Source organism: Talpa occidentalis, unplaced genomic scaffold (assembly GCF_014898055.3).
Source record: "Talpa occidentalis isolate TD23 unplaced genomic scaffold, MPIMG_talOcc4v2.1 talOcc4.8, whole genome shotgun sequence".
Lineage (NCBI taxonomy): Eukaryota > Metazoa > Chordata > Mammalia > Eulipotyphla > Talpidae > Talpa > Talpa occidentalis.
The window spans coordinates 8761432-8774214 of NW_023605194.1; positions in this window are offsets into that span (position 1 = coordinate 8761432).

A 12783-nucleotide genomic window follows, 5' to 3' on the forward strand; every position below is an offset into this window, starting at 1 on the left:
AAAACAAAACAATTTGCCTCCAAAGAATATGAAAAGTAACACTGAAAAGGAAAAAAATCTTAGCTTAGTAGATAAGTCAACTCTTAACAGTTATATATGATCTCAATAATATTAAAACTATTTATTGACCTAAACAAAAACATTACAATTTTAATGTATGAATAGGAAAGTGCGGTGGGGGGTAGAAAAGAGCTAAATCTTTTTCTATGTTAAGATCTCATTAGTTAATGCCTAAAACTGAAAAAATTAAAATTGTCAAGACAAGCACATTCTTACAGATAATGGAAGTAAATTCTAAAAGTATTAGCTTTTCACCTCCCTGGTGGTGCAAGGGGTTAAGCACCGCACTATGAAGCAATCTGCAGCCTCTGCAACACAAGTTCCATCTCAGCCGGCTAGAGAGCAACTCACATGGCACAGCAGACCTCTCCTGTCTCACCCGCTGCTCCCCTCAGCAGTGTATTTCAGTCAGTCTACCTGTTCTGCTCCCCACTCTGTCTCTGGTGAATCCTCTCACCCCCTGCATCTCTGGTCTGTACCCCAGCTCTTGTATGCATAAATAAATAATCTTAAAAAAAAAATAAAAGTATCAACCCACTAGAAGTGGAGAGGAACTTTCTCAACCTCATGAAAGGCATCTACCAAAAATCCAGAAGTAACACCATTTAGGAAACTAAATGCTTTCCTCCTAATAGGAGAAAGAAAAGGATATCTGTTCTTATCACATCTATTCAACATTGTGCTAGATAGTCTAGCATAGACAACAGGGCAGCAAAAAGAAATAAAAGGCATCAGAATTAGAAAGAAAGAAGTAAAACTATCTCTATTTGCATATAAGATATTATCATATATAGAGACATTATCATATATAGAGAAACTTATAAGGAACTCACTTGAAAAATTTTGAATTAATAAACAATTTCAACAACGTGGTAAGATACAAGAACAATGTATGGGAAATCAGTTGTCTGCCTACACGGAAGTGCTGAATAACCTGGAACTGAAACAAGAAAAACAATCCCATTTACAATAGCGCAAAAAGAATACAACACTTAGGAAAATTTTTAACAAATAAATACAAGACTTGTACACTGAAAAGTACAAAGTATTATCAAAAGAAATCAAAGATGTAATTAATAGGAAGACATTCCCTGTTTCTGGATCGATAGACATTATATCGATAGGATGCAATAAGCCCCCAGTTGATTTACAGATTCAATGAAATCCCTATAAAAATCCCATTGCTTTTTTGACAGAAATTGACAAGTTGATCCTAAAATTCCTATAAAAATGCAGAATAACCAAAACAATCTTGAAAGATATCAAAATTGTAGACCTCACATTTGCTGGTTTCAAAATCTACTACAAAGCTACAGTAATCAGACTGTTACTTGCATAAGGATGGACATACAGATCAATAGAATTTAGAGTCCAGAAATAAACTCCCATATTTATGTTCAATTGATTTTTGAAAAGGGTACAAGACAATTCAATGGGTAAATTACAGTCTTTTCAACAAATGATGTAGGACAGTTGGATATAAACATGCAAAAGAATTAAGTTGGACAAAAAAAAGAATTAAGTATGATGTAACAAACACAAAAATTAATTCAAGATGGATTACATACCTAAATGTCAAAGTTCAAACTAAGAAATTTTTCCTGTAGAACACCTAGGAGTAAATCATCATGATCTTGGAGTAGGCAATAGTTTCTTAGATACAATACCAAAAGCACAAATAACAAAAGAAAAAGGCAGATACACTTGATTTCATTAAAATTAAAAACTTTTGTATTTCAAAAGGCACCATCAAGAAAATGAAGAGACAAATCAAAAGGCTGAAAATCATGTATCTGAGAAGGGACTTGTATACAAAACCAAAAGAACTCTTACAACTTTGTAATAAAAAGTAGCTCCATTTTAAAAATGGGCAAAGGATTTGAACAGACATTTTTCCAAAAAAGATCATAATTAGACTCTAGGAAACACACATGTAAACCACAATGAAATACTGCTTTACACCTGTTAGGATGGCTAAAATGACGATGGCAAGAGATGGCACACAAGTAGAGGAACTGGAATACACATACACTGCTACTGGGAATAAAAAACAGTGCAACTGCTTTTAAAAAACTCTCAGTTCCTCAAAAGGTTAATTACAGAGTTAACAGTTGACTAAGCAATTATAATCACAGGGATATAGAAATGAAGACATGTTCACACAAAAAGTTGTACACAAATGCTCATAGCAGTATTATTCATCATAGCCAACGAGTATAAAACCAACCTAAATGTCCACCAACAGATAAGTGCATAAACAAATTGTACATCTATGGGATGGACTATTTTTTAGCCATAAAACATGAAATGCTATACTACCGATGATGAAAACATTATGCAAAATGCAAGAAATCTGTCACCAAAAATCACATATTATGTGATTCCTTTTATAAGAAATATCCAAATTAAGAAAATGCATAGAGACAGAAAGCAATTATAGTTGCCCTGAGCTGGGGTAAGAGAAAACGGGAAGGAATTGCTAATGGATATAGGGTTTCTTTTTAGGATGTTGAAATGTTCTGAAATCAGATTATAATGATACAACTCTGAATGTACTAAATGTGAAAATATCTCAATAAAACTGTTCAAAATTTCATTCAGAAATACATAAACCAAACATAAAGCCATTGCTAATATTTTTCTTTTTTAAAAAAATTTATTTACTTGTTTATGTATACAAGACCTGGGGTGTAGGCCAGAGGTGCGAGGGGTGAGAAGATTCACCAGAGACAGAGTGGGGAGCAGAACAGGCCGATCTACTGAAATACACTGCTGAGGGGAGCAGTAGGCCAGACAGGAGAGGTTTGCCTCACCATGTGGGTCAGCTCCCTGGCTGGGGATTGAACTCAGGCTCAATGGCTGGCTATAGCTTGATAGTGCTGTGACTTAACCCCTGTGCCATCAGGGAGGCCCCTGTCAATACTTTTCTAACTCTACAATATGTCTCCCCTTATTCGTCAAGGCCCTGTTGGCACTTACTCAACTTGCGGTGACCTGATAAAGATCATTGATCTTCAAAAGTAAGATGAAGCAAGCACTATTTTGCAATGAGAGGGAAGAGGCACTCCAAAGTTCAGCGGTCAGGTTTTTACCCAACAGGAAAGGGATGTCGACAAGAATTGTTTCACAACACCTTACAACCTGTAATTTTAACATGCGTCGACTAACCGTTTGCACAGTGTTAATACTGTTAGAGGACAGAGTGAGGGGCACCCCAGAATACCCATTCTAAATAGCAACCATATCAAGACAAAACACCATATCAAAATAAAACATACTCTAGATCATAAGGCCTTCAATGGAAAGGAACTTTAATGGAAAGGAACTTCCGTATGCAATATGGAAAAGGGGAAGAATAAAGTTGCCAAATCAAGCACCCAAAGTCACCCACTCCCTTGTGGGTAAACGCCCAGCAACAAGTTTGGTTCAAAGCAGGGCCACTGAGCCCCAAAAGCCTGCCTCAAGTCTAAAGCACCTTTTTGTGGGGACCCATAGGAAAGGGGCAGAAGGAGCAATTTATCATTTTTTAATAAATTACGCATTTATGAGGAATATATTTTGATTTTCCCCGATACTAAAAAAGAAAAAATAGTGAAAATAGTGTCTGGGACAGAAGGAGCAAAATCAAAATCAAGATAAAAGCTGCCATTGTTGACGTCCCCACGGTCTCTCACCCACGTCTGCTTCAACTAGTCCAGGACCAAGAAGCAAGTGCGGCTTCTTCCCATGTCTCTCTGCACCACGTGCCTCCTCCAGGTCTCCAGGATCTCCATCTTTGTCCTTCCCACCTTCAGTCTCCTCTCCTCCTTCCCATCCCAGCTCATCGCCACCCTCCATTGGATGGGTCAGGGATCCTGGAACCTCCCCTTTCCCTGGGGACCACCCTGTTATAATACCTTTTATTGTCTTTCGGGAAAACCTGAAGAGGAAGCAGAAGAGGGACACCAAGTCAGGGCTCCTGCTGAGGTTTTCTTAGCTTGCCTTGACAACGTAGGCCCTGATTATTTCGATGTGAGAGGGCAAGGAGCATGAGCCGAGGGACCACGGTGGTGACCAGGTCAGAATCCAGACACAGATGAACCCGACTTGGCTCGTTTTCCTGCCACTAAGAAGCTGTGTGATCTGTGCAAGCTGCTTAACCTCTCTGTGTGTCGTTTTCTCTGTAAAAATGGGAACGTTACACTGATCTCTGTTTTTATTTAAGGGTGTAGCCCATTGTGGAGAGCCCATTTATGGTACCTTTATTGTTTAATAAATTATGCATTCGTGAGGAATATGTTTTGATTTTCCCTAATACTAAAAAAATAGTGAAAATAGTGTTAGCACTTTTCTAACCGGTATCTTCTCCTTTCATCGGTCCTGTTTTATTTTGATGTGTGTATTAAGTTACTTGTCCAAGCACTTTCCTGAACCTCTGCTCTCAATCAGGAACTAAAACATGAAAACATTTGACTGTCAAGTATTTTGTGCTTAACAATTGTGCCTGTACTGTTACTTAGCAAAAGCATATGGAGCAAGCCTCCATGAAGAACTCCATTGTTCAAACATCTGGGAGCCAGGGAGAGACAGTGAGGGCTGGACGCCTGTACCCCTTGGCTCACAATTACTTTCTATAACCCCATTCACCCCGGGGGATTCTTTCGTTAAACAGAAGTCTTTGTTCCAATGCAAATGTCCCCAAATGACCTGCCAGTTAACCATCCAAGGACTTCCTTCCCATACTGTCCTTACACCTGTATAAAAGAAGAGCGGCTCCCCATATTATTACACACACACATACATGCACACTCACATAGTCATACACACATGTTCACAGACTTATTAAAGGACATTGGTGTCTCTGTCCCTTGGGTTCCACTAGGCATTGGAATATCACCATCTGTAATCCTAAAATCCCCTCTTAGGGCCAACACAGTTCAGGTGCCAGAGAAAACTTTGCCTTTTCTCCTCAAAACAAAGGCTAGTGGATCTGCATGCCATGAAGGTGTAGGTTTCTGCAGCCAGCTTCAGAGACGGACACTGCTTCAGAGTTCAGGAAGACATAAGTGGTAGGAGACCTTAGTATCACAAAAGGTAAATTGACTAACTTGTCAATTCCTTCCTCTGAGACAGCAAGAATTAAATAGGTTTTTGTAAAGCACGGTATCATTCCTTCTAATGCTGAGTATCTTATTTTCCTTTGTATTCATTTGTAGTACTTAGGGTACTCCTGAACTAGCATTATCACCAAAAAAAAAAATGTACATGGGCAGTGGAGAAAACATATAATAACAAGTGATTCGAATGACCTTTAAGTATATTTTGTAAGTCAAGGCATAACGTGAACGGAAATATGATGTTGATTATATACACTGGCAACAAAATTGAGAATAAAAACTAGAATTGTGGGGCCTCCCTGGTGGCGCAGGCGGTTGAACGCAGCCCTGTGAAGCTGTCCGCAGCCTCTGCAATGCCAGTTCAATTCCCGCCAGTCGCAATGTTACCCACATAGCATTATAGACCTCTCCTGTCTCGCCCACTGCTCCCCTCAGCTGTGCATTTCATCAGTCTGCCTGTTCTGTTCCCCACTTTGTCTCTAGTGAATCCTCTCACCCTCCCGCACATCTGGCCTGTACCCCGGTTCTTGTATAAATAAATAAATATTAAAAAATAAATAAATAAAAGCTAGAATTGTGAATAGTTTAAATTTTGTAAAAATTCTATTTTTCTAATTTCTAATTTCATTCTATTTTTGAAAGTTTAAATAAAAACTGCAGTTTTAAAATAATTTTACTTACAATTTTATAGTTTTTTGTAATTCTAATGTTAATATTTTTCATACTTTAAAAAATAAATTTTCTCGTAAGGTATTCAATTCTTACATTTTACATTCATTTTTATTTGTATTTTTTATGGAAAGATATTAAAATGAAATGTTCTGAATATAATTGTATGTTGTCTTTAATTCTTTAGATCATTATTATCAATGGCACATAAAATGCATGTTTATTTTTACTATAAATACATAATTAGTATTTTTTTCTGGCAAGAAAGCAAAAAGTGTTTTATAGAATATATAATTCATAAAATATGCCTTTATTTTATCACTCATCCAAATGTTACAGGGCATGTGCACCATAATTATTAAACTCAGTTGTCTTTGATATTTGCCAACTTTCAGTCCTATAAAAATACAGTTTTTTAATTTTTTTTTTAAATTGCCATTGTGAAGCCTGTATTTGTCAATGCAGAGGCAGAAGAAAATTTTATTTAACAGCTTGATTTAGAGTTTTTAAGCATGTAAGCCACTTGGTTTTTAGCCTTTACCTCACATATTTTAAAGATAGGCCCAACTGCTTCAATCAGATAATTGGATTGTTCTTTTCCTAAAATTGAACGAAAATAGTTAAATTACCGACACTAAATATGTTCCAGGCTTTATATTAAGAGGTTTATATATATATATCATCTCGTTAAATTCTCTCAATAAGCCTCTGTCATAGGCACAGCAACGTGAAATTTACAACCTCAGTACAAAATGCCACCCAGATGCAGCAGAGCGCACTAGGAGAGCATGTACTAGGTGAATTTGATCCAGTCTCGGAGTATCAGGGAAGACTTCCCTGAGGAAGTGGCATCTCAGCAGTCACCAGGGTGGTAGTAGGGGTTAATCACACAAAGATTCAGGAGACAGTGTCAGTCTGGGAGCCTGTGGGTTGGAGCACAAAGATTCTGAATGGAAGCCACTGAGGCTGTATATGTGTGTGGTGGTGGGGTGGAGGGTTTGGCGTGGGGTTGGAAGGTTCCAGGCCTTCCAGACCAGGGGTTGGCAAATTACAGCCCACTGCCATTTTTGTCAATTAAATTTTATGGAAGCACAGCCACAGTTGTGTATTTGCTTATTGTCTGACTTCAAGGAGTCACAATAGACAACTTATGGCCCAAAAAAAGCCCAAAATGTCTACTCTCTGCCCTTTACAGAAAAAGTTTGCAGACACCTTATCTAGCCCATGGCGGTCAAGCCTTGCAGGTCTGTTGGGGATTATGGCCTTTAGCCTCACAGCCAAGGGAAGGCATTGAAGTGCTTTAAGGGAAGAAGGAAATGGGGAATAATGGGGTCTGATTTTCATGAGGAATATATAGTATATTCAGGAGCCAAATACATACTTCCATTTCTGGGATGTCCCCGTCCCGGCCCTGCAAAGACCCCATTGAGAGAATGTTGGCATTAATCTCTTCAGGAATGGGTTCTGAGTCCTCTCTTTCCTGGGGTGGTGACCCTGTCAGCTTCCTCCTACCTAAACGCCTACAATTAGCTACAGCAGAACAGCTATGTGTTGGTTCACATAACAGGAATGGCAGCGGGGAGACTCAAAGAATCCAAGAAAGAAATAAAAAAAAACAGAGCCTACAGCACTTGGATGAGGGATTCTCCATTTCAAGAAAAATTTTTCATTTACTTCTCATCTGTGCTTGACTCTGCTTAGCTTCCTGAACAAACAAACATTCTCCACTGGCAACTCCAAATTCACTGTCTCCCAAGGTCAGCCACCACAGCGGAACAAAGAGAATCAATTTCCTGTGTGTATATCTTTATGGGTTTGGATTCCAACTGGTCCTATTTGAGTCCAATGTCTCTACCCTTTCTAGAGCAATCCTTGACTTCAAAGGGGTTGGGTACTATAAACTGGGCAGACACGGGTCATGTACCTATCCTTAAGGCCTGAAATGGAGAATCCCAGAACAATCTAACCAATTACAACTTCTCATTGGAAATAAAAATACCAGCTCAGCAGATGACCCCAAAGGAGGGTCATTTGCATTCAGGTTGGTATTGCCAATGATCCTTAGAAACGTGTCCAGCTTTCCATGCAGATGACTCCACAGTCCTGGGTGTCACACAGTCAGTCTCTTCAATTGAAGTAAGATTGTCCTTCCCTCTTAAGGAATGTGTTTTTCTTGATCAGCAGTCTTATGCCCTGGGACTATCTTCTGCTGCCTTTAAAGGGAAAATGTTTCTATTAGTTGATTTCACCCAGAAAGAATTAAGCTATCCTTATTATAGACCCAACATAAAGATTCTCCTATTGGAAGGAAATGTTAGCTCTTCAGTAGCAGCCAAGAGAGATTTAACCACAAAACTTGCCAGGGGAGAAAAAAAAAGTTAAGCAAAACAAAACTAGTGACCTACTGGGGGTTGGGCCAGAGCTCTGGGATCAGGTCTCTGCTGGGGGGTCATGGCCAAGCCACTTCTCCTTTTCTGGAAAATGAAGCATTTCAAATAATTCATTCATTCTACAAAGCCATGTGACTAGAACAGGAGTGACTGAGAAGTGGGCAGAGTAGAAAGCAGGCGATGAGGCCCAAGAGGTGATAGGGACCAGGTCATTTGGAACTTTGGACTTCACTGTTGGACTAATTTTTCCTTGTGTGAGAGAGGGAACTATGTCAGGTTTTTGTGGCTTATGACAACACAAATGCATTATCATGTAGCTATGGAGGTAAACAGGCAAACTCCAACAGATCTCACTGAACTGAAATCAAGTTGTTGGCAGGGCTGTGTTTCTTTCCAGAAATTCTAGGAAAGAATCCATTTGCTTGCCTTTTCTGCAGGCCACCTGCATTCCTTACTCTTAGCCCCCTGGCATCTTGAAAACCAACAATAGTTGAGTTGCCGAGGGCATCATTCTGATCTTTCCATCTGTCTCGATCCTCCACTTTAAAGGACTCTTAATGATTAGACTGGGCAAAGCTGGATAACCCAGAATAATTCCCCTTTCTTAAGGTCAGCTGGTTAGCAAGCTTAATTCCATCTGCAACATTAAATCTCCTTTGCTAAGTAACAATATGCTCACAGGTTCTAGGTGTTAGGGCATGCTCATCTTTGGGTGCTAGGACACTTTTCTGTAGACCACGGAAACCAGTGGTGGTTTTGACTACATGGGTGACGTGAGCCTTCTGCTTTAACACAGTCACTGTGGCTATACACCGTGGTTGACAGTGTTTAAACAGCCACTTGCAAGATACTGAGCAACAAGGATGGAGGCAGAGAGATGAGTTAAGAGATTGTGCTGGTAACTCAGGTCCAAGATGGTGCATGAACCAGGATGGTGGATGTGCTAAGAAGTGGTTAAATTCCTAACATATTTTGATTGTAGAGTCAACAAGATTTATTGACAGGGTGTACATAGGTATGAGAGAAAGAGAGGCATCAAGGACAGCACAAGTCTGGGCCTGACCTGGGGGAACAGAGGCGCCATTAACCCAGATGGGGACGGCTGCCGAGGAACTAGTGTGGGGTGATTATCAGCTCAGTTTTGCACACACTAAGTCACTCCACTCAAGCAGAGATATCAGGCAGTTGAATATATGAATTTCAAGGGAGAGATCCAGACTGAATAACTACATTGGGGAGCATAAACATATGGATAATATTTGTAGCCATGAGACTGGATTAGATTACCCAAGGAGTGAAATGCAAATAGAGAAGAGGAGGCGAGTGTACCCTGGGGCCCCAATAGCTTTATTAATCTCCAAACAGTAGATCTGGACCCACTAGTAGGCCTCAAGGACTTACTATCTCCAAGCCTCTTTTGTAGCAGCCTCCTATTCTTCCCCATAGTTATTTTAGCTGCTTTGCTAGGAGAGCACAGCCAATAGCAGTGTCTCCCCTGCCAGTCTGAAAGTGCATGCTGGTGTCAGCTCGCCCCATCTGCAGCCCCAAACAAATGATCTGAAAGCTCCAGGAGGAGGAGGAGGTGACTGGAAGGTAATGAAGGAGAGTTGAAGTTGATACACTCGCCAGAAGTGGAGAGTGTAACACGTAATTATACTAATTCATTTAATAAATATCAGTTAAGCACTTCCTAAGTGCCAAAGCCCATGCTTAGGAGGGGAAGCACTGTGGTTTTTACAAGAACACACTGTACAAGTTTTGAAAAAAAAGCTCTATGGATACTGTATCAGAATTACATCTGATTGCTGGTATCAGAGACATGAGAAAGAATAACTTGAGCACATAAGGAGTAATTTTCTCTAGTGTAAAAGAAGTCCAGAGCTGGGGATTACAAGGTTGAGTGTAGCTCCATGTCATCTGTGTCCCAAGGTGCTTCTGTCTTTCTGCTTAACCAACTGAATATTTGGGATCTAGCCTCAAGTTTACCAAATAGTCATAAGATGGCCACTATAGCTCCAGCCATCACATCTCTATTCCAGGAGAGGCAAGAACAAAAATGAAATGGAGCATAACAAATCAGGCGACTCTAAAGTGCTCTCACCTAACAATACTTCATGAGCCAGTCTTCTCTGTAAGGCTGGTTAGGAAATACTATATTTTTAAAGCTGAACAATTTTCTACCTTTAAATTATTCTTTGAAATGAAAGGACGAATGAATGACTATTAGAGGGGTAACTAGCAGTTTTTGACACAAACATCAGATAGGGTTAAACAGGATGTTATATGAGCAGATAGCAGAGACCCAAGTCTAGACTAGGGGCAGAGAAAGTCCCCTAGAAAGGAATAGTTTGACTCAAAAGGTAGTGGTTGCCTGCAAAAGAAGAGGAGAGAGTTTCAGATGAACGAAGTAGCATGGGCAAAGGCCTGGAGATAGGAGAAGGAGCAAGACACAGGAGAAATACAAGAAGTTCTGGATGCCTGGTGTTCAGATGGAGTGGAAGAGAGAGGCAAGGACTAGATGGAGGAAGGCTGCGGGAATTCCAGTTCAGGAATCAGCCCGTGCTCCACAAGCCTATGGAGAGCTGTTGAAAGATTTCAAGCAGGAAGTAGTATAATATGACTTGGCTGCAGAACGGTGCATAAAGTGAGGAGTAGTTACGTAGGGACGGGTAGACCAAAATAGGAGATGGTGGCAGGAATTTAGACAAGAGAGGACAATGGCCCAGACTGCAGTAGCATAAGAGGACACAAAAAATAAAGGCCTGGAGAATAATTTAGGAGGAATATAAATGTTAATGAAAGCCTCATCTATCTAATAAAGAATCTGATTATAGCCATCTGTCTTAGTAAATCTGCCCTACAACAAAATGCCATAGTTTATAATAAACAGCAGAAATGTATTCTCTTTAGTTCTGGAGGCTGGACGTCTGCGATCAGGGTGCCAGCAGGACCAGGGAGGGCCTCTTCTGGGTTGCGGACATCTCGTTTCCCATGCGGTAGAAGGGGCATGTCAGCCCTCTGGGTTCTCATTTATAAAAGCACTAAGTCCACTTACAAGGGCTCTCCCTTCATGAACTAATTACTCCCAAAAGCCCCACCTCTTAATCCCATCACATTGGGCAATAAATTTAAACATAGGAACTTGGGGAGGGTGGGTTGAGGAGAACACAGACAGATAATTGCAGTGTCCTGGGAAGGACACCAATCAAAATGACCTTCTAAGAAGTCTCACTGCCCTAGTGTTTAGTTCTGTTTCTGAATTGTAATAAAGGAGAGTCAAAATTGGTAGATAGCCTCAAATGAAAGAAGTTTTGAGATTGGTAAGTGCAGTAATTACAGTGTAAAGTAGATAGATTTTAGAGTTTTTGTTAGACACTCCTGAGTGTATTATTAGAAGTAGCTTTTTGTTTCACTTGAGAAAGGAAAAAATAGCCAGTACTTAGAAGTTGAGTATAGAAAAAGGCTAGAGACAGTAAAAAGAGGACAGTAAAAAGTCCTAACAAGAAGTTAGGACAGCAGACTTATAATCCAGCCTCTGATGCTGTCTTGCTGTGTGGCCAGAGAGAGGCCAAAGAACCCTCCGGATTTCCTGGTCAAGGTCATTTCCATCCATGGGGTCAGAGCCTACTGCTTGGTCCTCCTGTGTTGCCTGTCTTGGCTCATGGAACCCCCCAACTTCCTACTCATCCAATTACAAAACCTCAGTTGCCTTTGAGTTGCTTTCCATCCACTTAATTTCCAACCAAATTCTATTGATTTTTGTTCTCTAAAATGCCTCTTAAATCCAACCGACTGCCACTGCCAGAGTCTAGTCTCTAATCAACTCATGCTTGGGTTCTGGCAAAGTCTCCTCACAACTCTCATCTTCCTTCCAGAGAGGCTCCTCTTGCAGTCTGCTGCCAGTTAGATACTAAAGCAAATCTCATTTACTTACCCACCCACCCAGATATGTTGGCTTTCTCATCCTGTTTGGTGGTGACCAGGAAGGATTCAGAGTTTAGCAGCAGAAGTCGTCCACGCCTCTCTCTGATGAGAATGCAAATCTTGCAGGGACCCCCATCCTCCAGTAAGTCAACCTCCTTTGCCCTAGAAATGGATATTGCCCACAAAGACTGTTGGGACAGCTAAATTTCAGTGATGTCAGCAGGCAGGTGAAGTACTACTTCTTCCTTCAAAAATGTACTCAGACTCATACATCTTCACGAAATGGAGCAAACCCGGGGTGGGGGGGACAGGTTGACCCAGCTGGTAGATCCTCACCCAAACCCTTACAAATGTTGGACACAACCCCAAAGCAGACACATGGCAAGAAACAACAATAACAGAATTTATTTACACGGGGAGTGAGAAAAAGGAGAGTGAGAGGAGTATGTACAGGCTAGCGCCAGGCAAGATGCCATCTGTCCTCACCCAGATAGTCTCCACTGAGTAGAAACCAAGGTCCAAGCCAAAGTTGCTCATGGCAAGCTGGCAGCTTCTCCACAGACACCCCCCTCGCTACCAGTTTAACTGCCAAAGGCCCCACAGCTTAACTGCTAAAAGTCCCAGCATCCAAACTGTGCACTCTC